This window comes from Scylla paramamosain, chromosome 31 (genome assembly GCF_035594125.1).
Source record: "Scylla paramamosain isolate STU-SP2022 chromosome 31, ASM3559412v1, whole genome shotgun sequence".
NCBI lineage: Eukaryota > Metazoa > Arthropoda > Malacostraca > Decapoda > Portunidae > Scylla > Scylla paramamosain.
The window spans coordinates 17,976,500-18,003,599 of NC_087181.1; the positions used below are offsets into that span (position 1 = coordinate 17,976,500).

Below are 27,100 nucleotides of genomic sequence, written 5' to 3' on the forward strand. Positions count from 1 at the left end.
TTATCTACTTCGATTATTTGAAATATTATTTGGAAGGCAGGTGAAGATGAGACGAGGTGAATGATAATACTAGCATAGAAACTATCATGTCTGTCTGTCTGTGTGTCTTTCTCTCCCTCTTCTGCTATCATTTTAGACATTCTCGATATAGTGGTCATGTTTTTTTTCGTATATTATTCTCTCTCTCTCTCTCTCTCTCTCTCTCTCTCTCTCTCTCTCTCTCTCTCTCTCTCTCTCTCTCTCTCTCTCTCTCTCTCTCTCTCTCTCTCATCGGTATCTCGTTTTCTTTCACAGGTACGAATTCGTGGGCTGAGTTTGGCCGTGTTTTGATTTTTCAAGTAAGTGAGAAACGTGTTTTGGGCGATACTGGGTATAACTCCCTCTCTTTCTTCTACCCCCCTCCTCCTCCTCCTCCTCCTCCTCGTCTTTACCAGCTTACGTCCCTCACTTTACTTTAGTTAGCGCAGTTTATCACAATACCCTCGTTAGGTTCAACACATCTGCTTTTTCCCTCTTTTTCTTCGTATTCCTTTATGTTCCTTCTCTATTCCCTATTTTTTCTCTTATACTTCTCTTCACGCCCTGTATTAGGTTACTTTGCTATCTGTTACTTGTGTTATGTAAGATTTCCCTTCTATCTCCTCCTGTTCCAGCTCTCTCTCTCCCCTCCCTTCACCGAAGCACTGAAGCCCTCATTAACCTTTCCCCCTATCGGAGAACTGTCGTGTTATCGAGTGCTCCTTTAATTGCCGAGCCCTTCCTTCACACGGTCGTTGGAGGTTTTGGCTCGCCCTGCTTTACTTTGCAAGCTGAATCAAAAAGTTTGCTGGAAAATAGTTGAGAGAGAGAGAGAGAGAGAGAGAAGAGAGAGAGAGAGAGAGAGAGAGAGAGAGAGAGAGAGGAGAGAGAGAGAGAGAGAGAGAGAGAGAGATACAAAAGCGGCTCAAAATATTAAAAAGGAAAAAAAGTCAGATAATGCAGCATAATCTTCCACTTTTCATATTTTTTCCCCTCTTTTCCCACGATCTCCATTTTCAAAACCTTCCTTATTTTTCCCTCAACTGGAGTCTCTTTTTTCCACATTTTTTTTTTCTTCGACTCCAAAAAGCATTCCCATTTATTTCCACTATTATTATTACTATTCCAACTCCAACCTGAGCATTACGGGAGATCGGGAGGAAGGTTAACTATTGCACGTGTCTCTCCTCACCTGCGCTAATCAACAGGTGTCTTGGAGGTGGGAATTAAGGAAAGGATGGATAGATTCTTGTTATTTTATTTTCTAAGCTCCTTCTCATTATCATAGCATTATTTTTTCATCATTTTCTTATCATCCCTGCCTCACCTGCGTGCGTCCCCCAATCAACAGGTGTCTCGCAGGAGGATTAATGAAAGCTAGGAGAGAGAGAGAGAGAGAGAGAGAGAGAGAGAGAGAGAGAGAGAGAGAGAGAGAGAGAGAGAGAGAGAGAGAGAGAGAGAGAGAGAGAGAGAGAGAGAGAGAGAGTGAGTTAAAACACTATAAAAATGGTTTCCGTTTCCTTACTATATAAAATGTTTCGACTAAAATCAGTTATTTACGTATCTATTTATTTTGCATCAAGTTTTCCTTTCTCTACGTATTAACTCGAGCACTTCTAACTTCTACGCCTTGGGATTTCGACAGATGAAGACACTGACAAGTAGAAGGGAGAGAAATATACCATTAAATAAGTTAAAGACCCCTACGTATTTCAAGTGCGTGGGTGAGTCCATTACGGAACAGAGGGGAGAGAGGTGAGGCGGCAGGAAGGGGTTGTCTAGGTGAAAACCACGGGGACAGTCTACATACACTGTGAACATTTAAATGACACTCACACTGAACAAGGAAGAGGAAGAACTTGCCTATGTTATCCTAAGCTTACGGTCTCTCGAAAGTTGGAGTAAATATATGCGAATTAAAATTTGCATGTGAAAATACAGACATATATTGATCGGTTCAGAAACAGACAGGTATAAGGCATTTCTCACTTATTTACCTTAAAATTCATTAACAAATTAACACACAAACCTTGCATTACCCAGCCAAGTCTTCAGGCGACCACTTGTTCACTACCCCTCAGAAACAAACAAATAAATTAATGAGATAATTGGTAATATAACACCGCCCTTCCGTTACCCCGAGCAAAGCCCTCAGTGGCCCACCAGCATGCATGTCACATTAACTACTATTACTACACCGTTCCCCAACCCACAAAATATAATAAACAGCTCATTAAATTAACACATCTATAAACCCAGCTTAGCATACGATACTGTGGCCCGCTGCTTCACCACTCATGCATTACATTTAAAACACACCCATTCGTAAAAGAATATATGTATAAATTATAGCCCACACGCAGCACCCACAATCTCACCACACACTCATTTTAACACCAACACCAGAGCAGCACTCACCTCATCACTGCACGGCCAAGGGGTTCCGAAGAGCCACAAATATCACCAACAAATGCAGGAAACGTACCAAGACAACTCGACGTGGCGGCCACTAGGCTACAACACCAATACGGCGGGATGTGATTGGTCAGGGAGGAGAGAGGAGTTCTTGCTGGTTGGCGGGGGTGGTAGGAGGAGGAGTAAGGAAGAAGGGAGAGTAGAGGAAGGAAGGAATCGGTTGGGAGGGAAGAGGTAGGGGGAGGGAGGCGGGAGGGTACTAACCAACCGCCTGACTGACTGACTCCCGTTCAAAAGACTACAAATTTATCATTCAGTATCACAGTAATTGCTTGATTCTCACGCAGTTTCGAGATAATTTTACAGGGATTGATTTCAGTTGATTTGTAAGTGTCAAAATATGTAATACGAACACTAAAATAGGATACGAGGAGGAGGAGGAGGAGGAGGAGGAGGAGGAGGAGAGGGGGGAGGATAACAATGGTAGGCTGACAGAAAACGGCGTGCTATTTGAATCCGTGACTAAGGAAGGACGAACTGTTTACTCCCCCCCCCTCTCTCTCTCTCTCTCTCTCTCTCTCTCTCTCTCTCTCTGTGTGTGTCTCTGTGTGTTTGTGTGTCACGGCTCAGTGCTCCCTACCCAGCGATGTTTGCAAACGTTTATAAAATGAGAACAAATTATGATTTATCCTCAGAAAACAGTGACAGATAATGATGTCTGTATAGCTACAAGTGTACAATATATTACGGGTATATACGTGAATGTTCAGATTTAGTGAAGATATTTTCTTTTCTTATTCATTTTATGTATTAATCTTTTTTCCCGGGTAATTTATATACGGGTGAGGTAATAGAATATCAATACATATAATTATCTATCAATTTATTTTCTTTTATTCCGTTTTATTATTACTGTGATTTGTGTGTCAGAGAGAGAGAGAGATGAGAGAGAGAGAGAGGAGAGAGAGAGAGAGAGAGAGAGAGAGAGGGTTTACGAAGACCAAGTAACGCTATCAACACCACGTCCCAGCAAAATTGCCACGAAACAGGATAACACCCCGAGGATTTTTTTGCAGAGGCGAGGTCTGAAGGAGGTACTTATCCCTCCCTTACCCCTCCTCCTGGCCTCCTCCTCCTCCTCCTCCATCTCATCACTCATTCTCACTGCCTCCTCTCAATCAACAGTCCTCTTTCCCTCCCTAACATTCTCCATCATCTCCCTCCTCTCTTCTCTCCTTCTCTCCATCTCTCACTTCACGTCTCATACCTCCTATCACTCATTCCTCCCTTCCTGTTTTCCTCACGTCCTTGTCTTCCTCCTTTTCCGTCTCCTCTTCTTCGTCCTCTTCTTCCTCCTCCTGAAAGCGTGGTGAACGTAAATTTAAAGGGCGGGAGTTTATTTGCAAATTCTGGTGCTGTTCGTATTATTTAAAGGTCATTACGGGAAGTCTTAGTGTGTGTGTGTGTGTGGTGTGTGTGTGTGTGTGTGTGTGTGTTTTAGAAGCATAAGTTACCCACAGTATATATTTCTCGTATTTTGTTACTTATTTCTCTTGCCTCTTTTCTAATCTTTACTTTTCCTTCCTTTCCTCACTTCAATTCCTCCTCCATCCTTCCTCTTCTTCCCTTGCTTCTATTCTCTCTTGGACAATATCGATGTCTTTCCATCCTCCTCTTCTTCCTCCTCTTATTTCTCCATTACCACTACAATCTACATCTCATCCTTCACAGCTAGCAATGCCAAATGTTCTTGACACACACACACACACACACTGAAAATATAAAAACACAAACTTTTATTTTCGCATTTTCTCAACCTCGTTAATATTGAGTAAATATCCCCAGAAAAATGATAAACTCGTGAACTTGTGGAACCATACCTGGTAAATAATTACATGTTTGGACAGGTAGGGCGTGTGCTGTCACTCCTCTGCAGGTACGGCACGTAATTCACACGACAGGTGAAATATTTGAGAGGTGTTTTGTGCTCCGTAATTAGAGCACCTGCAGCCACCACGGTCACCCCTCACGTGCGTTCACCTCTTCTCACTTGTGTTCACCTCCGCACCGTGGAAGAAATTGAATCGTGGGCTACAGAAGGATAATCAATAGATGATGCAAACACTCGTGATGGAATAAAACACTGGTATCACCGGTATTATTGTCATTAACACCATTATCATCATCAGTACTAATACTATCTTCACTATTGTTCGTATAGCCAACGTTACTTCTTATTATCACCACTACCAGTACTGTCATTGTCACTTATAACTATCACACTCATCATTTATCACCACCATTACTCTCATTACCACCACCATCATCAACACGACTTCTGTTTCACCACCGCGATCATCACCACTACCACCACTACTATACCGATCACCATTACTACTACCACCAGCATTAACAACCATTATCACCACCAGTCACTATCACAACTATTGTATTACCACCATTACCAGCACCACCAGCACCCCACTGTCACCACCATCATCACCATTATTGCATCGCCACTATTACAATCACCACTACCACTGCCCATTCACACAAAGCCGTTTTTCTATATTCAGTTGTGATACGTAGGTGTGCTTTCAGTATGAGATAAATGCAATGAGAATGAAATACGTTGTCATTACCATCAACACCACTAACATCACTACCACCATCACTGCTCTTTGTAATTTCAAAGACGTTTTTCCCCCTCGCATAACAAAGAAAAAGAAAATAAAGCATCAACATTATCACTAACACTGCCACCACCATTTAGGTCAACCAACATTCAAACACCAACACACTACCCTTCCTTCTTTCCCTCCCCTCCCTCCTTCCTTCCTTCCTTCCCGTATCTTTTCCTTTACCCTTCACCTGTCTCCTATTTCCTCTCTCCTGCTAGAACCACTCTCACCAATGATACCACCACCATCACCACCACCACCACCACCACTACGACCATCACAGCGGCGGTAACATTTGATGATTTCCTGAAGGTCGTTCTGGCTCGAGAATTCTACTCCGGTCAGGGATACGAACCGAAACAATTGAGACATCTTGAAACTTTAAACGCACGTAGAGGTCATCCATTGTTCTTCCGGTGACCTGACAAGGGGGGTGGAGGGAGGGGAGGGAGGGAGGGAGGGAAGCGTGGAGGGAAGGAGAGGAGGAGGGAGGGACAGGAGGTAGAACGTCAGTAAAGGAGGAGGATGGAATGATAGTGTGAGGATGAGAGAGAGAGAGAGAGAGGGAGAGAGAGGAAGGGTAGACACGAGAGGATGAAGGGAAAGAAAAAGGGAAAGGAAAAAGGAAAGTGGAAATTAAAAATGGAAGAAGATAAAAGGGGAGGAAGGGAAGGAAGGAGGAAGAGAAGATAGAATCGAAGAATCTAATTTTCCTTTTTTAAACACACACACACACACACACACACACACACACACACACACACACCACACACACACACATCATTTACTCGCATTGTCAAGTAAGCATAACAAAAACAACAGCAACAATGACAACAACAATAACAAGAGAAACAACACACACACACACACACACACACACACACACATCACACACACACACACACACACACACACACACACACACGTAGCATACAAAATAAAATATCTAAATTAATCCCTCGTGTATCCGTCTGTGAGATGAAAAAAACTTGTCGAAACTTTGGGAGGCGTTCAAAAATGGCCGACCGAGGAGGAGGAGGAGGAGGAGGAGGAGGAGGAGGATAGAGATCGGTTGCCTCATTTATATTTTAGACCTGTATTCTTCTTCTTCCTTTCTACTCCTTATTGAGGGAGATGATGATGATAATGAGGAGGAGGAGGAGGAGGAGGAGGAGGAGGAGGAAAGGGGGGAAACTAATTTAAGGATTATATCAGATCTTTCTCTTCTACTTCCTCCTTTTACTTCTATTGTGAGAGCGAGATGGATTGAAGTAGGAGGAGGAGGAGGAGGAGGAGAATGAGTAAGGAGAAAGATGAAGAGGAGAAAAAGTATATTTATCACATCTTTCTAATTCTCATCCTTTCTATTATATTGAGTTAGAGGAAGAGGAAAGGAAGGAAGGAAGGAAGGGAAGGAAAGAAGGAAGAAAAGAAGAAATATATGTAGGAGCCTTGGATAATATACAAAAAGGAAGGAAGGAAGAGAAGTAGGATGAAATGAGAAGGAAGGAAGAATGGAAGGAGAAAAGAAACGAAGAGGAGAAGAAAGAACAGGAGACATGAGAATACTGGGAACTATGAAGGAAAGAAGGAGGGACGAGGAAACAAAGGAAGGAAGGAAGAAGGAATGAATGAAGGAAAAAGTAAAAAAGAAAAGGAAGATAAATGAATGTACAGAATAACAAAGTGAGAAAAGAACCAAGGATATTAGGAAAGAAAATGAAAAAAAAATGAATAACATACAAGAAACACAGGAAGGAAGGAAGGAAGGAAGGAAGGAAGGAAGGAAGGAAGGAGATGAAAGAAAGGAAGGAATTAAGCAAACAGACAAGGAAGGAAGAAGGGAAGGAAGAAAGAAAAGCAGGAGAGAAAGAAGGAAGGAGAGAAAGAGAGGAGAGAGGGAGACAAGAAAGGGAGAGAAAGGGAGAGAAGGAAGGAAATAAGGAATGAAAAAGGGACATAAGAGTACTGAGCAATATAAAAAAAAGAAGGAAGGAAGGAAGGAAGGAAGGAAAGAAGGAAGAAAGGAAGAAAGGAAGGAAGGAAGGAAGGAAGGAAGGAAGAGTACTGGACAGCATAAAAATGGCACCTTTTAATGAAGTTACCTGTGTTAATGTAGGAAGTAATTGTTTGAATCCTTACTAATAGCATGAAGGGAAGAGGAGGAGGAGGAGGAGGAGGAGGAGGAGAAGGATGAGGAGGAGGAGGAGGAGGAGGAGGAGGAGGAGGAGGAGAAGAGGAAGATAAAAGCTTAATTCCTTATTCATTATTACTTATTATCATTTCCTCTTCATCTGTGAGTGACGACAAAGGGGAAGGAAGGGAGAAGGAATAATAACAGTAATAATAATAATAATAATAATAATAATAATAAGAAGAAGAAGAAGAAGAACAAGAACAAGAAGAAGAAGAAGAAGGAGAAGGAGAAGGAGAAGGAGAAGGAGAAGGAGAAGGAGAAGGAGAAGGAGAAGAAGAAGAAGAAGAAGAAGAAGAAGAAGAAGAAGAAGAAGAAGATTATGATACTGATGATCAAGATGAAGAAAAAGAAGAAAAGAAGAAAAAGAAGGAAAATTAGAAGGAGTAGTAGGAGAAAAAAAGAAAACGAAGGAAAGGAGAAAAGGAGAAGAAGAAAAAAAAAACGAATAACAACAACAACACCAAACAAATAAAACAAAAAAAAAACAACACATCCAAAATAAGACGCAAACAATAAACATGAAAGCGAAGACAATAAATAAATAAATAAATAAATAAATAAATACATAAATAAATAAATAATCTGTCCTTTTATCTACACTTCCTTCTCTCTCTCTCTCTCTCTCTCTCTCTCTCTCTCTCTGACCCTCCCGTGACCTCGGCTGGCGGCGGCCTCGCGTGGCGCAGACCTGCGGGTGACCAAGGAGGATATTCACTTGACTGATGATGGCTGAAGCTTCTGCGGCCTGGGAAATATAGAGGGGGAAGCAACTCAAGGATGAAGAAGGGAAGTATATTGAGGGAGGAGGAGGTGGAGGAGGAGGAGGAGGAGGAGGAGGAGGAGGAGGAGGAGGAGGAGGAGGAGGAGGAGGTGATGAAAGAGAGGAGTGGGTGGAAAGAGAGGTGGAGGATGGAGGAGGAGGAGTTGACGATGATGGAGAAGTGTACGAGGAAGTGTAGATTGTGGAGGAGGAGGAGGAAGAGGAGGAGGAGGAATAAGAAGTGATGGAAGAGATAAAGATTTATTTCCCATATTTCTGTTCGTCTTCTTTTTTATATGTAAAGGAAAAAGTCAGAAGAGGAGAAGGAAAACCACGGAAGAAAAGAAGGAGGAGGAGAAGGAGGAAGAAGAAGAGGAAAAGAAGGAAGACAAAGAGGAGGAAGAAATTATATCAACCAAGAAAAAAAAAAGAAAAACAAAAACAAGAGTGAGATAAAAAGGAAAAGAAAAAAGAAAAAAAAATTATAATGTCTATGAATCTCAATATGAACGAAATTTTGCATAAGGAAATGAGAGAGAGAGAGAGAGAGAGAGAGAGAGAGAGAGAGAGAGAGAGAGAGAGAGAGAGAGAGAGAGAGAGAGAGAGAGAGAGAGAGAGAGAGAGAGCAACACCATTAACACCGAAACGGAATAACACGAAAAAAAACGTAAAACAAAAAGTAAGAAAATGAAAGAAAACAAAACGAAGAAAAAAAAAAAAAAAAAGAAAATAAACAGCGAAATGAGAACGAAAAATTGAGACAAACAGAAAAATATAAAGCAGAGAGAGAGAGAGAGAGAGAGAGAGAGAGAGAGAGAGAGAGAGAGAGAGAGAGAGAGAGAGAGAGAGAGAGAGAGAGAGACAGAGAGATAAAAACGATCACATTCCATTACATGACCTGGATTTAAGACTGACCTCTACTACACAACCCTTCCTCACGCACCATTGAAGAAAAAGAAAAGAAAGATAGAGAGCGAGACAGAAAGATTGAAAAGAGATAAAAAAAAAAGAAAAGAAGGAAAGAAAGAAAGGGAAGGTAACAAATAATGCAAAGAAAGCGATCTTACGCCATTAAGGAAAGAAAAGAAAGACAGATAAGAAAGAAAGAAAGAAAGAAAAAGTACGCAAGCAAAACTATACAAATAAAAGATATTCTCACATGATTAAAGAAAGAAAAAGAAGGACAGATAAGAGAAAGAGAAAGAAAGAAAGAAAAGAGAAGAAAAGTGAAAGTTAACAAGGCTATCCAAATAAACACATCATTCCACATCATTAAATAAAGAGAAAGATAGCAAAGAAAGAAAAAAATAACGAAAGAAAGAAAAGAAAAGGAAAAAAAGCCAAGGAAACGAAAGAAAGATAAGAAAACAAAGAGAAAGAAAGACAAAGAATCAGAAACAAAGAAATACAAGATACTAAACCAAAAAAAGACAAGGAAATAAAAGGAATAACAAAAATATGCAGACAAACGAGTAATCTCAATATGACAGAAAGAATTAAAAAAAAAAAAAAAAAAGAACACACACAACTTCAACCAAATGACCCAAACGTAACCGAATTCACTTCATACAAACGAGTAATTTCAATAAGGCAAAAAAAAAAAAAAATAAAATAAAATAAATAAATAAATAAATAGATAAACAAAAATAAAAAAGAACATACAAAAAAAAAACTAACCAAATGAACCAAACTTAATTGAATTCACGAGTTATTTTTCACACTAATGCATCGTTACCGTCTCCATTTCGTCACGGGGTAATGTGGTCTAATTAGATGCAATTAGCGGGGCCATTACAGGAGCTATGTACTAATTACCGATTATTAATGGAGCGTTACGATTGTCTTAATTGCACGTGATTCGATAATTAACTAGCGCACGACTCCCGAGCACTTACAGGTAATTAGACTCACCTTTGACGAATAGGAGGACGAGGAAAAGGGAGAGAAATTGGGAGGAAAAGACAATAAAGGAGGAAAAAGGAAAGTGGGGAGAAGTTGCAGAACAGCATCGAATGAAAGGGAGATAAATAAAAGTTAGGGGGAAAAGATGAAGGGGAGACGAACAGTGAGGGAAGAGGAAGAAAGCAAAACAAAGATAAAAGAGTGAAGAGAGGCGGTGATGGAGGAGAGGCAGAAGAGGAGAAAAATGGGTCTGCGAATCAAGAAACTGGAGGAGAAGGAGGAGGAGGAGGAGGAGGAGGAAAAGAATGGGTTTACAAGCAACGGAGAGAGAGAGAGAGAGAGAGAGAGAGAGAGAGAGAGAGAGAGAGAGAGAGAGAGAGAGAGAGAGAGAGAGAGAGAGAGAGAGAGAATGTATAAAAGACAATCTTATAACAGAATTAAACAGTACACACAAAAAAAGAAAGGAAAGAAGAGGAAAAGGAAAGAAAATGAAGAGAAAATAAAGCGAAACAAAGAAATACGAAAAAAACACTAATAAATGAATGAACAAAATAAAAACAAGCAGTTATTCACCAATTTACACGAAAAAAATCAACTTACTACCATCGACACATCAATATTTTTCAACCAAACAATACGAATGAAAGGAAACAACGAGGAAAACAACCACCAGCTTCTTAACCTTGACGAAACACGAAATATAAGAGAGAGAGAGAGAGAAGATAAAAAAGAAGAGCACAGAAATGGTAACAAAGACACACAAGGACATGAATTTGCAACTTCGCGTGAAAACAAAAGAGAGAGAAAAGAAAAAACGAAGAAACGAAAGATTAATTAAGACTTACGTAACAGAAAAGAAAAAAAATACAAAGGAAATTAACACAAAGGTAAAAAAAAAAGAAGAGGATAAAATGAAAAGGGGAAAAGAACTCTAACAAGCACACAAGGTCAACGGCACGGCTTTCTCTTCTATCTTCCCCTCTCCCTCTCTCCCTCTCAGTCTCACTCCCATCGATCTTTCTCCTCTCCCTTGCAAGTTCAGGGGAGAGATGATGATAAAGATCCGGGAGAGTGGTGGACAGGGCAATCTTTGGAACTGGACTCTTTTGAGGGAGTGAGAGGGAGAGGGAGAGCGAGCTTCACTACTCTCTCGGGCTTAGGGAGAGGAAGGAAGGGAGAGTAGGAGGGACAGAATTGGGAATGAGAAAAACAGGTCACCGGGGAGAAGGAAAGAGAGGGAGACAAAGAAAGAGAGAGAGAGACACACACACACACACACACACACACACACACACACAGAGGAGAGGAGAGGAGACTAGAGAAAAGACAAGAGAATAGAAGAGAAAAAGGAGAGAAGGCAAGAGAAGAAAAGAGAGGAGAGGAGAAGAGAAGATAAGAGAGGAGAGGGGAGAAAAGGCGAGGAGAGGAGAAATGAAGAAAATCGAAAAAAAGCTAAACAAAAAGCGATATTTAGAAAAGACCACACAAAAAAGGAAAAAAAAAGAGAAAAAGAAGAAAAAAAGAAGAGGAGGAGGAAGAGGAGGAGGAGGAGGAGGAGGAGGAGGAAACGTGTCTTGATCCTACACTTGACGAAACGGAAACTGACAAAGCCTCATTAAGTCAACGAGTAACTCTCTCTCTCTCTCTCTCTCTCTCTCTCTCTCTCTCTCTCTCTCTCTCTCTCTCTCTCTCTCTCTCTCTCCATTCCTTACCCTTTAGCTCTCCTTCATTACCTCTCTTCTTTCCAACTTTTTTCCTCCTTATCCTCATTCTTTCTTATTTTTTCCTCCATTTTTTATCTCCCAAAAGTATTAAGTCCCTCCTCCTCCCTGGTCCATATTCTCCCGTTTTCTTCCTTATCTCCTCCTCCTCCTCCTCTTAAGATAGTAATGTTGAAAGCTTTACGGACACACACACACACACACACACACAGAGAGAGAGAGAGAGAGAGAGAGAGAGAGAGAGAGAGAGAGAGAGAGAGAGAGAGAGAAACTCGCCACTAACAAAGCCTTACATTACTTTTTCAACCTTTTATTCGTTTCAGGACTAACAATGAAAACGGTAAAAAAAAATTATTCGTGGGGTAACTGAGCTAGAAAGAATAAAAAAAGAGGAAAAAAGTGCGTATTGGTGTTGTTGATGGTATTTTGTTTCTACAGGAGAGAGAGAGAGAGAGAGAGAGAGAGAGAGAGAGAGAGAGAGAGAGAGAGAGAGAGAGAGAGAGAGAGAGAGAGAGAGAGAAAGAGAGAGAGAGAGAGAGAGTGTTCGACGTATTTCATTATTTTCTTTTTTGAATGAATTTATTTATGTTTTGCTTTACTCGTTTCATAAATCACTTTTACATTATATAAAAAAATGAAAACAGCAGTCTCTCTCTCTCTCTCTCTCTCTCTCTGTGTGTGTGTGTGTGTGTGTGTGTGTGTGTGTGTGTGTGTGTGTGTGTGTGTGTGTGTGTGTGTGTGTCTGTTTGTGTGTGAAAAACTTGTAGATAGGCAAGCAGATAGTCAGTCAGACAGATAGACACTCACACACACACACACACACACACACACACACACACACACACACACACAAGGAAACGCTGAGAGAAAAATGGAAACAAGACAGAGAAAGAGACAGAAAAAGACAAAAAAAAAAAAAAAAAAAAAAAAAAAAACACTTAGGGATTAAATTAAGTGGCATGGTAGGTGGATAAACAAGATCAGGAAACAGTAGAGAGCCACCAGTCTGTTCAAGTTCCCAAGGGCATTATTGGAATTCTGTGGGGCCTACCTGTGGAGGGGCGAAGTTGTAGAAAGAGTGAAGGAGAAAGAGAGTATTTTTACATAAGACTAGGAGGAAAAGACAAGACGTGTGATGTGGTGGTGGTGATGGTGGTCGATGAGGGGATGAGAAAAGGGGAGCAGGTCGATGTAGGGAGTTTATTTGATTGGGAGTAGCTGAGTAAATAAGGTACAGGTGTTATAGACAGGTAGGTAGGGACAGGTAAAGAGAAGGATGTGTGTTATTCTGTGTTATTTGTGGTTTTTTTCTTTTTTGTCTTGTAAGGTGCGGTAGTGCGGGGAATGGGAAAGAAAGGGAGCTTTTGTTAAGGTTTTGATGGTAAATAAGGTGCAGGTGATAAGGTTTGGGTAGATAAGGTTGTGTGTGTGTGTGTGTGTGTGTGTGTGTGTGTGTGTGTGTGTGTGTGTGTGTGTGTGTGTAGTTATATCATTCGTAAGGGTATGGTGTAGTAAAAAAGGAAAATTAAGAAATGTTTAGTGTTTTCTTTTTCTTTTCCTCCTTTCTTTTTCTTTTAGTTTCTGTTTAGTGATATAGGAAGATTAAGAAAGGCTTGTGTGTTTTAGTTCCATTTTCTTTTCCTTCTTTCTTCTTTTCTTTTTCGTTTAGTACTAGAAAAAAATAAGAAAGGAATTAAATATTTTAGTTTCCTTCTCCTTTCCTTCTTTCTTCTCTCCTTTTTCTGTTTAGTAGTAGAAAAATAAGAAATGATTTAAGTATTTTCTTCCCTTTTCCTTCCTTACTTTCTATTTCTTTTCCTTTTAGTTTAGTTATGGATGGGGAAAAGTTGGGTTGTGTGATCTTACGTTGTGTGTGAAGCCGCTATTGTGAGAGTGTAATAGACTGAGAAATTGAAAAAAATAAGGGGGACTTTGAGTTCTTTATCAGCGTTTTCCTCCGCTGTGGGTCGCGAAGTGTATTCTGTGACGTGCAGCGTTGTGGATAATGGCTGAAAAATATGCTGATGTTTCTTTCTGATATGATTGAAAGTCCAGAAATGATAATATTGACTAAAAAAAAAAAAAAGAGACATTGTAATTTTGATCTGAATTGGAATAGAAAGTTAGTGGCGAAAGAAGACACTTGTTTTTCCCTAAATAAGAAAAAATGAAAAAAAGAAAAATAAATAAAAATAAATAAAGAAAAATCAAATAAAATAAGAAAATAAAAAAACGTACTTAACATTAGACTAAAAAAAGAAGAAAAGCACATATCAAACTAGAAAAAACAATCAGAAATTAAGCTTTTCTTCCAGACCATAAACATTAGCATCTATAACGAGAAGGAAATAAGAACGAATAAATAAACAAGTCAACATTTCACTATACAAAAGAGACAACACTACACAAAACACACGTAACACAAATCAAAACATGAGAATAATAAAGAAAGGCAAAAAAAAAAAAAAAAAAAACGAAGCTACAAGAGGACAACATACAAAAAAAATAAAGGAAAGGAAAGACAGAGAGGAGAGAGTGTGAGGAGACAAGAGTGTGGGTAGTGACAAGAGGCGTGATGTGGCGGAGCTGAGGGGAACAGAGGCTGGGATGATGCTGGGAAAGAGTGGGACGAGGCTTACCACTGCGAGAGAGAGAGAGAGAGAGAGAGAGAGAGAGAGAGAGAGAGAGAGAGAGAGAGAGAGAGAGAGAGAGAGAGAGTTGGAAGTACCAGCACACGAAAAATGTATAAAAAAAAATAAAAATCACAAAACCTTAAGCTACTTTTCCCTCACAATTTAAAGAAAAGAAGAAAAAAACTAAAAAAAACGAAACATCGGGTAACTGACCTATAAAAAGAGAAAGAAAAACAAGATATATTGACGTTGCAGAGAGAGAGAGAGAGAGAGAGAGAGAGAGAGAGAGAGAGAGAGAGAGAGAGAGAGAGAGAGAGAGAGGTCCCCATAGACACACTTGTTGGCGGTGACCTCCCTAAGTAGCGCTCCAGACCTTCTCCGTGACGGCAACCTGACCTCGGTGCTTCCTCATTAACGAGCTTACCTTCGTTATGTGCCTGTATGTGGAGGAGGGGGTGGGTGCAGTGCGTGGGGTGTTCATGAAGGAAGTTAGATAGATAGATAGATAGGTGGATGGATGGATGGGTAGATAGATAGATAGATAGATAGATAGATGGATGGATGGATAGATAAATAGATATACTGATAGGAAGATAGCTAGAGAGAGAGAGAGAGAGAGAGAGAGAGAGAGAGAGAGAGAGAGAGAGAGAGAGAGAGAGAGAGAGAGAGAGAGATACACAAATAAACACACCCGCCCACCCACTCGTAAACATATACAAAGATATTTAAAAAGGACAACAACAACAACAACAACAACAACAACAACAACAATAATAATAATAATAATAATAATAATAATGATAATAATAATAATAGCAACAACAACAATGACAATAACAATACAAACCTTGGCTGCGGCGGATATTGAAAGGAAAGTGAAGGAAAAAAAAAGGAAGGGGGGAACTGACATCAGGGAAGGAATGTCACCTTGAGAGAAAGGAAGGGAGTGCGAAGGAGGAAATAAAATCGCGGAAAAAGAGAAAGAGATAATAAAGAAGAGATGAAGGCAAACAAAAGAAAACTGTAAAAAAAAAATAATAAGACTTGTGAAAAAATTGTTTATATGCAACCCGATAGAAAATAATAAAGATAGAAATGGAGGAAGAAAGAAAAAATTGATGAAAGGTGAGAGTGATAGAAACTAATAAAAAATGTCTATATATATATATAATGACTTGCATTTTTCCTCTTTATCCTCTTCTATTTCTTGTTTTAACCTTCATCTCTTCCTACTTCTCTCCTACTCTGTCGTTCTCCATTCTTTTTCATCCTCTTTCTAGTCTTCCTCCTCCTCCTGCTTTACTCTTCCTCCACCCCTTTCTCATTCTCTTCCTCGTCCTCCTCTTTCTCTTCCTCCTCCTCATCTTCAAACAATAAAATAGTATATAAGCTTTGAAAAAAAAAAAAAAGAATTACATGATATACTACCACTACATCTTCGTTTATATTAATTCAGTGGGTTTCAGCGTCATGTAAAGGTTTTGCAGAGTTGTAAGTTGAAGAGTAATACGTAGACGAAAAAAAAAATATTACTGAAAAAACACAACTGGAAGGTAAAAATAAAAAGAAAAGAAAGCCGATAAAGATCTCCTGAAAAAGTAGTCGGATTCAGAAGTAAGAAAAAATTGTAAAGAAATAGTGATATAGTAAAATTGTGAAAACCGACAGACTGAAAGATAAGAAAACGCAGAAAGCTTGGTAATTCTCTCTCTCTCTCTCTCTCTCTCTCTCTCTCTCTCTCTCTCTCTCTCTCTCTCTCTCTCTCTCTCCCTTTGATCCTTCCACACTTCTCGATTCAACCCTCCTTTCTTACTTCCTTGCCTGGCGTTCTCTCTCTCTCTCTCTCTCTTTGATCCTCAGTTCACGATTCTCTCTCTCTCTCTCTCTCTTGGCAGAACGGCATTATCGGCAGTCAAGGTTTTGTTATGGCGTAATGAACCGCCGCCCGGAGCTTCATTCCAGCGGCCAACGAGACAAGCTGACTCGAACCAACCGGCAAAAAGCGACGGTGGTTCGGTGATTCGTTCCGTTTGTTATCGTGGTTCGAGACTTTATTCGAAGCAGACATGAAGCAAAAGCGGATTCAGTTTGAGTTTCTATGAAATTTTTATTCAGTGGCAATGAATTTTGGATTTACTTATTTATGTATTTATTTATTTTTTACGTGAGTTTTGTTTTTTTTATTGGTAGAATTTTTGGTGTGTTTACGGTTTGGCTTCTGGTATTTGTGACGAGTCGAAAATAAAAAAAAAAATGGGGAAAAAAATGTAAATGTGCAATTATGTAATGGATAGCTATCGTTTGAATGGAGTAACTGGAATGTACAAGTGTGACAGATTAACTAATGCACAAAAGATAACTGAATCTTGTAATTGAAATGCAGTAATGGAATGAAATGTGATCTATTACGGTATTATGGAATGTAAAAATTATAACCATCAACCTCTCTCTCTCTCTCTCTCTCTCTCTCTCACACACACACTCGCAACAAACTTTCATAACCTGTACAAAAAAAAAAAAAAAAAAAAATGCGCCCCGATATTTGACCCGGAAAAAAAGTGAGTTGTTTCGAAGCTTCACTGATTCATCGTGATTGAACCTTTGATTTTTCTCACTTTTCTATCTTTTATTTTATTTATTTATTTATTTTTTTTAGTGGTGCTCCAAATCAACACATCGTTTGTGTGCTTGTTTGTTTGCAAATACATTCAGGGTGTTTGTATGATTGGATGTGGAAAGGAGAGAGAGAGAGAGAGAGAGAGAGAGAGAGAGAGAGAGAGAGAGAGTTATGCAATGTTCTTGTTTTTTTCTTATAATTTTTTCTTTAGACTGACGTTGAAAATGAGCACTTCTTTTTTGCTTCTTTCTTCTTTCTCTCCTTTTTTCCCTTGGGCTATTATCCCTGTCACTTGAAACTCACTCTCTCTCTCTCTCTCTCTCTCTCTCTCTCTCTCTCTCTCTCTCTCTCTCTCTCTCTCTCTCAAACACCTTTAACTGTTACTTCTTAATATTTTCTGCGTCTTCCCGTTTGACTCTTTCTCCTCCTCCCCTTCCTTAAGCCGCATTATCCTTTCTCTCCTCTTCCATCCCCTTTCTTTTCCACTTAACTATGTATCTATCTTCTTTCGGCTCCTTCAGTACGTTTCTCTTCCTTTCTTTTTCATATTTTCTATCTTCCTTTCTTCTTGTCTGTCTTTTACTCTATTTTCCTCTATTTTCTCCCTCGTTTTACTGTTACTTTTGTCTTTATGTTCCTCTCTCTCTCTCTCTCTCTCTCTCTCTCTCTCTCTCTCTCTCTCTCTCTCTCTCTCTCTCTCTCTCTCTACTTACGTCATTCCTTCCTTTTAACGTCACAGACACACAAATACACACATACTTTTCACCTGATTCATTAACTTTACCTGTCCTTCCTCCCCCTTTTTCCTTCCTTTCCCTCTGCCACACTCCTTATCAGCATTTCCCTTTCTCCTCCCTCATCTCTCCTCTTCACTTTTCCTTGTCTCTCCATCATGCCAAAATATGTCCGTTTGTATCATGTTAATGTGACAGTTTGCTTCTTTTACTTTAGCTTCCCCTCATGTCTGTGTTCTCGTTTTCTTTGAGGTTCTGAGGTTCTGTTTTTTTTTTTTTTTTTTTTTTGGGGGGGGGTTGAGGGTAACGTTCTTCTGTTTTCTTCCCTTTTCTCTTTTTATTTTTTTCTCAGCGTTAATGTTCTTCCTTTTCTTCTTTTTTCTCCTTTTATTCGTTTCTTTTTGACTGGTATTTTTTCTTTTATTCTTTTCCTTAAAGCTGACGTTGTTCCTTTTCTTCCTATTTTCTCCTTTCCTTCTTTCTTTCAGTCCGATATTCTTCGTTCTCGTTCCTATTTTCTTTTTTTTCTTTGTTGATAACGTTCTTTCCTTCTTTTCTTTTCTCTCTCTCTCTCTCTCTCTCTCTCTCTCTCTCTCTCTCTCTCTCTCTCTCTCTCTCTCTCTCTCTCTCTCTCTCTCTCTCTGCATTTTATATAACCTAGTGCATTCATCTCGTCACAAGTCACCACTCTGGCTGTCGTTCACACGTCTTTTCACACGTATTTCTTATGTTTGGTCTTGTTACTGTCCTTATTCTTGCTTTCTTCTTGTTTGTCTTTTAAATTTATAGTTTCTTCACATATTTCATCGTCTTTGCCGTCATTGTCATCATTATCGTCTTTTTCCTTTTTTTTCTTGTTTTCTTTTCTTCCTTGTCTTGAAATGTCAGTTAGCACCATTTCTTCTCTTCGTTTTCTTCTTATTCCCCTCAAAGCGTTATCATCATCACCATCACTTTCACCTTCATCTTTAATTCATAAGCCTCCCTCACACACAAATAAACCCAGCCATTTACAACCTCTCCTCCCAGTGTCTCTTCTCCCAAAACGATAACACGCAGCAGAATCTCAGACCATTCTTGCTCCTTTCTAAACATATTAACCTTCCTCTCACACACACAGACTCCCATCCCTTCCATTACCCAATCTCTCAGTCAGCCTTTGAATTTTAACTTTGTCTCTCAATACGTGCCATCAGTTTCTCTTGAACGAGTCTTCCCTTTAAAAATGTTCACGTTTCCTCGCCAGAGCCTCATTCCGCCTGCCATGGGCCGTCTGAGTGCCGTCTGTGGCCGCCAGAAGTCTTTAACTCTCTGTCACATACCATTGAACGCGTGCCAAAAGTTCGGTAACGGTACTAATGCCCAGAAATAACTGTTAGGGGACACACACATACACACACACACATACAAACTCCCTCTCTCTCTCTCTCTCTCTCTCTCTCTCTCTCTCTCTCTCTCTCTCTCTCTTTTTCTCTCTCTCAGCCTGTGTGGTGAAAAGGGAGGGGTTTAGAGGAATGGCGAGTACCTGTCCCTGTGTGTGTGTGTGTGTGTGTGTGTGTGTGTGTGTGTGTGTGTGTGTGTGTGTGTGTGTGTGGGTGGGTGGCTACTCGCAAAACTGAGGGGAAATATTGTAGTGTAGTTTGGACATGAGTATGTAAAAGTAAGAGTAATGCAGTGGAAAACATGCGTGTGTGTGTGTGTGTGTGTGTGTGTGTATGTGTGTGTGGCACGTATACCCTTTAATTAACGTAGCGACAACATCTATTGGCCATTTCAACTTTCATATTACTAAATAGAAATAACTCCAACACGGGTCTCTCTTGTATACAATCTCACACTTACTGATACACATTCATACACACACTTGCATACATAAACACTTTAAACACATACGTGATCTGAAATGCGATACGAGGAGTGAATATAGAAGCCATGCAAAGTCCGATCCAAAATGAAAGTAAAAGTTTGTATATGAAATGCATAATTTTCTCTTCACTCGCCAGTAATTTCCTGCCTTTTTCTCCATTATTTTGGTTTACAGGGGACATTAAAACCCGTATTATGTTATTTTTCTTTCTCGCTTTCATGGGATTTGTTTATTTTTTATTTTACTTTTAATTATAAGAGCAATTTTTACAGAACGATGAACTGGTACGTTGTTTTTTTTATTCTTCTTTCTCTTTCAGTGTTTTTTTTTCTCTTTTATTGATTTATTGATTTATTCTTTTCTATTTCAGTGTTTCTTTTTTTCACATTTCTGAGTCGAAATTTCTTTTTTATTCAGAGTTAAAGTTATAAGTGGATACAAAGCTTACTTACTATACTACTACTACTACTACTACTACTACTACTACTACTACTACTACTACTGCTACTACTACTAGCTTTTATAACACAAGCATCACTGTCATCATCACCATTATTATTATTATTATTATTATTATTAGTAGTAGTAGTAGTAGTAGTAGTAGTAGTAGCAGCTGTTGTACTATTATTATTATTTTCCTTTTTTTTTTATCATCATCCTCGTCACCAGCATCATGTCGCCTCATCACACGTCCATCTTGCTTCCAGTCTCTGTGACTTTAATAAACAGAAGAATTGTTGTCCCTCGCACACCATTAAGAGAAGGTGTTTGTCTATACTCTCTCTCTCTCTCTCTCTCTCTCTCTCTCTCTCTCTCTCTCTCTCTCTCTCTCTCTCTCTCTCTCTCTCTCTCTTACCACTCGTATGAAAATTGAGAAAAGAATAGAGATGCAAATAAACAGAAGGGAAGACAGAGACACAGATAAACATACAGACATACAAACAGACAAACAGACATACATACATACAGACAGACAGACAGAGTTCAACATACTCATGCTTATTCACTTAAAAAAAATTCCTGTTCATGAAAATTGATACATCACAAGTCACCGTCCACGAGCTGGCACATTCCTCACCGCAGCGTTAAACTAACCGTGCACAACATCGCACGAGCCAAGTCACTCCGGCACTTCTAACGTGACACACACTTTCATCCACAAATTGAGTCAACTTTTTCAAGATCAAACATGGCTTCGAGGATGAAACAATAATAACAAGAACAACATCAACAACAACAACAACAACAACAGCAACAACAATAACAACATCAGCAAGAACATCATCATCAACAATAGCAACAACAACAACAACAGCAACGACAAAATAAATAAATAAATAAATAAAATTAGTAAATAAATAAGAAAGGCGAGGTTTTGAGTTAGTAATTAATCTTTTAACTACTAGACAATTTATTTATGTGCTTTTTTTTTTTATCATAGTCTTCTCCAGAAGTTCTTAGATATCTACTTCCAAACAGAAGTACAGGCATTTATTTACATGTCACGCAGACTAGTATAGAACACAGAAAATCAATAAAAAAAAATAAATAATAATTAGCAACACTCTCCTTTTCCCTACAGTCAAAGAAAAAGAAGCAGGCACTTTCATTTATCAGCAAAAGAAATACAAAACTCAACATCGAATCCTACGTTTCAGTATACCAACGTAAACAACCCCACAACCTTCTACACCACAATAATCACCAACTGTTCCCATAAAACACTAAACACACACAAGCTCCCACACAGCACAAATTTGGCACCATCAAATCAAAAGGGTTTCCAGCACAAGAGCAGCTTACAACGCGATCAAGATAAGAATAAGAAAAACAAGGATGACGCAACAGCTGACCTTTGAGAGTTGGGGATAAAACACACCAAAAACAGGTCAACAACATGTCCGTCACGTGCTGAAGTGACAGGTGCGTGGATTAGGTAATGGAAGGTGTTGGGATTTAGGGGTGAGGATGAAGGGGAGGACAGGGAAGGGGAGGAGGAAGATGAGTGGAAAGTGATGGAGAGGGGAAAAGTTGAGAGGGTAAAATGATAAGATGAAAGAAGGGTGTGATAGGAGGGGACACACACACACACACACACACACACACACACACACACACACACACACACACACACACACACAGAGAGAGAGAGAGAGAGAGAGAGAGAGAGAGAGAGAGAGAGAGAGAGAGAGAGAGAGAGAGAGAGAGAGAGAGAGAGAGAGAGAGAGAGAGAGAGAGAGAGAGAGAATAAGAATATGATAAGGCTGAGGAGGAGGAGAAGTACAAAGAAAAGCCAAACAGCAACAGACCTTTTGGTCCTTGCAAGGCTGTTTGGTAACTACTTCTAACCAGCTATAGGGAAGAGAGATAGGACAGCATAGGAGAAGGCTCCTCCCCACCCACCACTCCCTCCAGTTTGCTTTGGCATGGAAATAGCTGGGAGAAGTATCATGCAGTATGGAAAAACTGACATGGAATTTTCATAGGAAAGAATGAAAGAAAGTTGTACTATTCACTCTACGGTAAACTCTATATGCCTATCTGAAAATCAGCACAAATCAATAATAAAATTGGTGTCTGTAAAATAAAAGATTTATTTTAGTAATTGGAAGGGTTATAGTTTTATGTGTAATTACTGGGGCAAGAAGATAGCTTGTTCGGGATTAATTTTTAAGTATTTGTCTATTTTACTTTTGAATGATTCCATAAAATTACTGCTTAAGATTTCTGAAGAAAGTTTATTCCAGATATTTATTATGCGATTAAAGAAAAATGCTTGGCCTCGAAAGATTTAAAAAGTTTGGGTGCAATATTAAATCCATTACTTCTCGTCAAGTTTGAATGATCAATGATAAAATAATTATCGTCAAGGTTGCTATGTCATTTAAAAAAATTGAATACTTCAATTAGGTCTTCTCTTATCCTGTGCTTCGTTTAGCTAAAATGGTTTAGTTCTTCCAGTCGTTCCTCATACGGCTTATTACGCAATCTTGGAATCATTTTAGTGTATTCCAGATGAGGGCACACCAGTGAGTTATATAAGGCAAGTATAACTTCCTCTGATTTAAATTCAAAAGTTCTTCTAATGAACCCAATAATTCTTTACTGTTTCAGCTCAATGTTGACTCGGCTTTAGATCTTTTGACACAGCAACACTGAAATTCTTTTCTTTTTCAGAGCTTGACAGTGACATTTTATTCATTACATATCTCACTTGAACACTGTTGTTCCTGATATGCAGAACTTCACACTTTTGTATGTTGAATCTCATCTGCCATTTTTCTGCCCAGCGTGTTAGTTTATTAAGGTCACACTGTAGTCCCTGCCATTGTGACGTTGACGTTATTTTACTTGTTATTTTGGTGTCGTGTGCGAATTTACCTATTTTGCAACTGATTCCTTCATCAATATCATTAAAGTATATTATAAAAGTACTGGTCATAATACAGAGCCTTGAGGAACGCCGCTATTTACATTATGCCTCTAGATACAACGCGTCGTTTTTCTGCCAGAGAGCCAGTCTTCCAGCCGCTTCAGGGTGTTTCCGGCTATGCCGTGAGCTTTTACTTTACTGATGAGTCTCTAATGGGGAACAGTGTCGAAAGTTTTCTGGAAATCAAGGCAAATAATATCAACTGCTTTTTTCTCGTTATGCAAGTTAAATACTTTATAAAAGAAGTCTACTAAGTTTGTTTCTGAAACCGTGTTACCGTGTTATGAATCTTTCATGATTTTATTTCCTTTTAAGTATTTAACAGTCTCATCTCTGATTATTATTTCCATCAGCTTGCACACTATCGAAGTTAGACTGATCGGCCTATAATTGGTGCTGGTGGAGGAGGAGGAGGAGGAGGAGGAGGAGGAAAACGAGTGTGAGAAAGAAAAAGAAACAATCAAAGAAGTGAATAAAGGAAACAGAAGAAAAAAAGCTAACACGAAAACTGGGAAGGAGAGACAGAAAAAGAAAAAAACACAGGAAACGAGAGGAATATGAAAAGAAGAGGATAAAAGAAAGGAAAGAAAAGAACTTAAAAAAAAAAAACAGCAAAACACGAAGGAGGAGGAGGAAGAGAGAAAAGCAAATAGGGATGAGGATAAAGACGAACAAAAACAAGGAGAAAAGAAGAAAGAAGAGAAAAAAAAAGCCAAAACAAGGACTAGGAGAGAGGAAAAGAAACAAACAGTGAAGGACAACAGGAAGAAAGAAGAGGAAAGAAAGGGAGGAAGAGAAAACGAGGACACAACGACTACGAGAGAGAAAAAGAAACAAAAAACACACGAACAAGAAGGACGGAATGGAATGGAGAGAGAAGGAAGAGAGAAGGAAGAGAGAAGGATGGGAGAAGGAAGGGAGAAGAGAGAAGGAGAAAACGAGGTAATTAGTGCAAGGGAGGAGGAGGACAGTAATAGGAGGCGAAAGTAACTTAAACTGTGATGGATGAGTGGAGGACAGCTCGCCTTGTTTGGTGTGGCGGATAATAGTCCTTTTTTATGGCCTGAAGGATGAGTGAGGAGGAGGAGGAGGAGGAGGAGGAGGAGGAGGAGGAGGAGGAGGAGGAGGAGGAGGAGGAGGAGGAGGAGGAGCAGCATACAAAGCTATTCCTTCGTAAATATTCAATGTGAGAGAGAGAGAGAGAGAGAGAGAGAGAGAGAGAGAGAGAGAGAGAGAGAGAGAGAGAGAGAGAGAGAGAGAGAGAGAGAGAGAGAGAGAGAGAGAGAGAGAGTCCACACCTGTCTCTAATTAAACAGGTGGGTGTGACTTATGACATCGACCTACTCTTATTGTGTATACCTGCATGTACGCACGCACGCAAGTACACACACACACACACACACACACACACACACACACACACATGAAGACAAAAAATAGTTTTAATCTTTCCCTTTCCTTAAATGGATTGTTTGTCTTACAACTTATCTCTGTCTCTGTCTGCCTCCTCCTCCTCCTCCTTTTCTTTCCTTCCTTCCTCTTTCTCCCTTTTCTTCTTCCTTATCCATATGCTCTCTGAACTTTGCCCTTCTTTCCTGTTCTTCCCTGTAATTCCTTCTTCACTTTTACCCTCGTTACCCTCGTTCTCCTCCTCCTCCTCCTCCTCCAGGCAGCATCTCGCCTCACTGAGCACCTCTCGAAGATGCTGATGACACAAAAGCACTCCAAGTTTCCCCTTAAGCTTCCCTCGTTCCGCCTACACCGGGAGATGAGAGCAAGGGAGAGGAAGGGAGGGGAGGTGCAAAAGGAGTTGGAACACGAGCTGCTTAGCGTCTTGGTGCTCATGTCTAAGCGCCTCCGTCCAGACAGGCGAGACGAGAAGCAGAGAAACGGTGAGGCAGCGGAAGTTTTACGTGAAAGGTGGTTCGTGGAAAGGGTGAATTTTAAATGTGGAAGGGTTGGAAATCAGGAATCCTTGACAGAAAAGGGTTGAAAATCAGGTGTCCTAAATGGGAAGAGGAAACAGGAATTTATATGGAAGGTAAGTAAATTCTAAACCAAAAAGGCTCGGAAATTACGAATTCCAAATGTAAAAGGAATGGAAAGAAACAGAAAATCAGCAATTCTAAATGGGAAGGGAGAACAGGAATTTTACATGAAGGGCAAGAGGTGAAACGGTTAGTTCTAAATGTGGAAGGATATAATCAAACAGGTAAAGAGTTGGTAATCAGGAATCCCAAGTGGCAAAGGGTTGGAAATAAAAAAAAAAGTTGGCAAAAGCGTGAATTCTAAATGTAGAAGGGTTAGAGGGAAATACGAAAAGGGTTGGAGGTCAGGAGATGTAAATGGGAAGGAGAAACAGGAACTTTACATATGAAAGATTGTTGGTGAGAGTGTAAATTCTGAATGGGGGCGAAAAAAAAGTTGGATTGAATAGTAAAATGGTTTAAATCATGGGTTTTAAATAGGTAAGGTGAATGAAGAGTTTTAAATGGGAAGGAGAAACAAAAGTTCACATTGAGGATAGTTGGTAAAAGTTTCAATTCTAAAAGGGAGAGAATTGGAAGGAAACGGGAAAAGAACAGGAAATCAGGAGTTATAGATGGGAAAAGAATGAAAACCACGACTTGCAAATGGAGAGGTTGAAATAAAAACATAAATTATAAGTGAAAAAGGTAGAAAAATAGGAATCCACATAAAATAATAAAAAAAAAAAAAATCAATGAAATCAGGAAATAAAAATAAGGAGTTTTAAATTAATAACGGTTGAATAAAAGTCAGTTCTAATGAAAGAGCTGAAGCAACATAAGTTTCAAATGGGAAAGGACTGAAAAGAACAGGAATTATACATGAAAAGGAACTAAAGAAACGAGAATATCAGAAGGAAAGGAGGAAAAAAAGTAAATAGTAAGAGAGAGAGAGAGAGAGAGAGAGAGAGAGAGAGAGAGAGAGAGAGAGAGAGAGAGAGAGAGAGACGAAGACATTTCAATATACATTTACTGAGAGAGAGACGAAGACATTTCAATATACATTTACTGAAAAACCATAGAAAGGTAAGTAAGACAGGTTAAAGACGACACACAGGTGAGGTAATGGAAGCTCACCTTTCTGGATACACACAGGTAAACTTTTCACTCACTCGCCTCTTCAGTCCCCATCCATCACTTGTGCAAGGCGCCACCATCTTCAAGATCTCGGTTCTTTCTGAAAGTAAATATTTGTGTCTAGAAGGTCGGGCTATACTTGAGGGTGAAGGAGGCTGTGTAGAGGAGGGGGCGGTAGGTGGGTAGTTAGGTGTGGGTGGGTGAGTTGGTGATGATGATGATGATGGTGGTGGTGGTGATGCTGGTGATGTGTGTGTGTGTGTATGTGTGTAAATGAAAACGGAGAAATAGGTTTACATCATGGCAAAAGAGGATGGGTGGGTGTGTGTTCTTTTGACTTGTGGGTAAAAAAACACAAGATTACATTATTGAAAAGTAAGTGAAAATGAAGAATTAGATTTATATTACGGCAAACTATTAAACTAAATGTCATTCATATATTTAAGCACTGCAGTTTAATACCTCATACTCCCCCTCTCTCTCTCTCTCTCTCTCTCTCTCTCTCTCTCTCTCTCTCTCTCTCTCTCTCTCTCTCTCTCTCTCTGGTGCAATTTCACAAGTCAATTCACAGAAAGGAAAAAATCGGAGATCAAAGTTGATATACATCTCACAAAAAAGGAAAAAACAGAAAAAAAGGACTAGTTTCCGGCTTTTCGAGTTAGTTCAGGAAAAGAGCGTTGATCTAAGCCTTTCTGGGGTCATTCTGTGCTTTTTTGTCATTTCGTATGCTTTATTTTTGAGATGGGCAGTTAAAGGGACAGGAAGTTACTTTACGTTCTCTCTCTCTCTCTCTCTCTCTCTCTCTCTCTCTCTCTCTCTCTCTCTCTCTCTCTCTCTCTCTCTCTCTCTCTCTCTCAGCACATTTCTTATTCCACTTCAGTTTCTCTTCTTTTTTTTAATTTCCGTCTTATTCTTTTTCTTTTCCATCATTATGTAATCCATATTTTAAACTTCTTTGCTCTCCCTCCTTCTTTTCTTTTCTCCTCTCTCTCTCTCTCTCTCTCTCTCTCTCTCTCTC

At 39.5% G+C, this 27,100-nt stretch overlaps 1 protein-coding gene and 1 long non-coding RNA gene across 4 annotated transcripts in view; one reads left to right on the top strand and one right to left on the bottom strand.

The window, feature by feature from the left end:
* Nucleotides 1-2,874, bottom strand: part of LOC135088781 (uncharacterized) — a 92,164-nt gene extending 89,290 nt beyond the window's left edge. Inside the window, exon 1 of the long non-coding RNA XR_010261115.1 lies at nt 2,437-2,874. This is a non-coding gene — a long non-coding RNA (uncharacterized LOC135088781). The remainder of the gene's footprint in view (nt 1-2,436) is intronic.
* The window catches only part of LOC135088779 (allatostatin-A receptor-like), a 222,861-nt gene that overhangs the window by 23,702 nt on the left and 172,059 nt on the right, over nt 1-27,100 (top strand). The window lies entirely within an intron of this gene.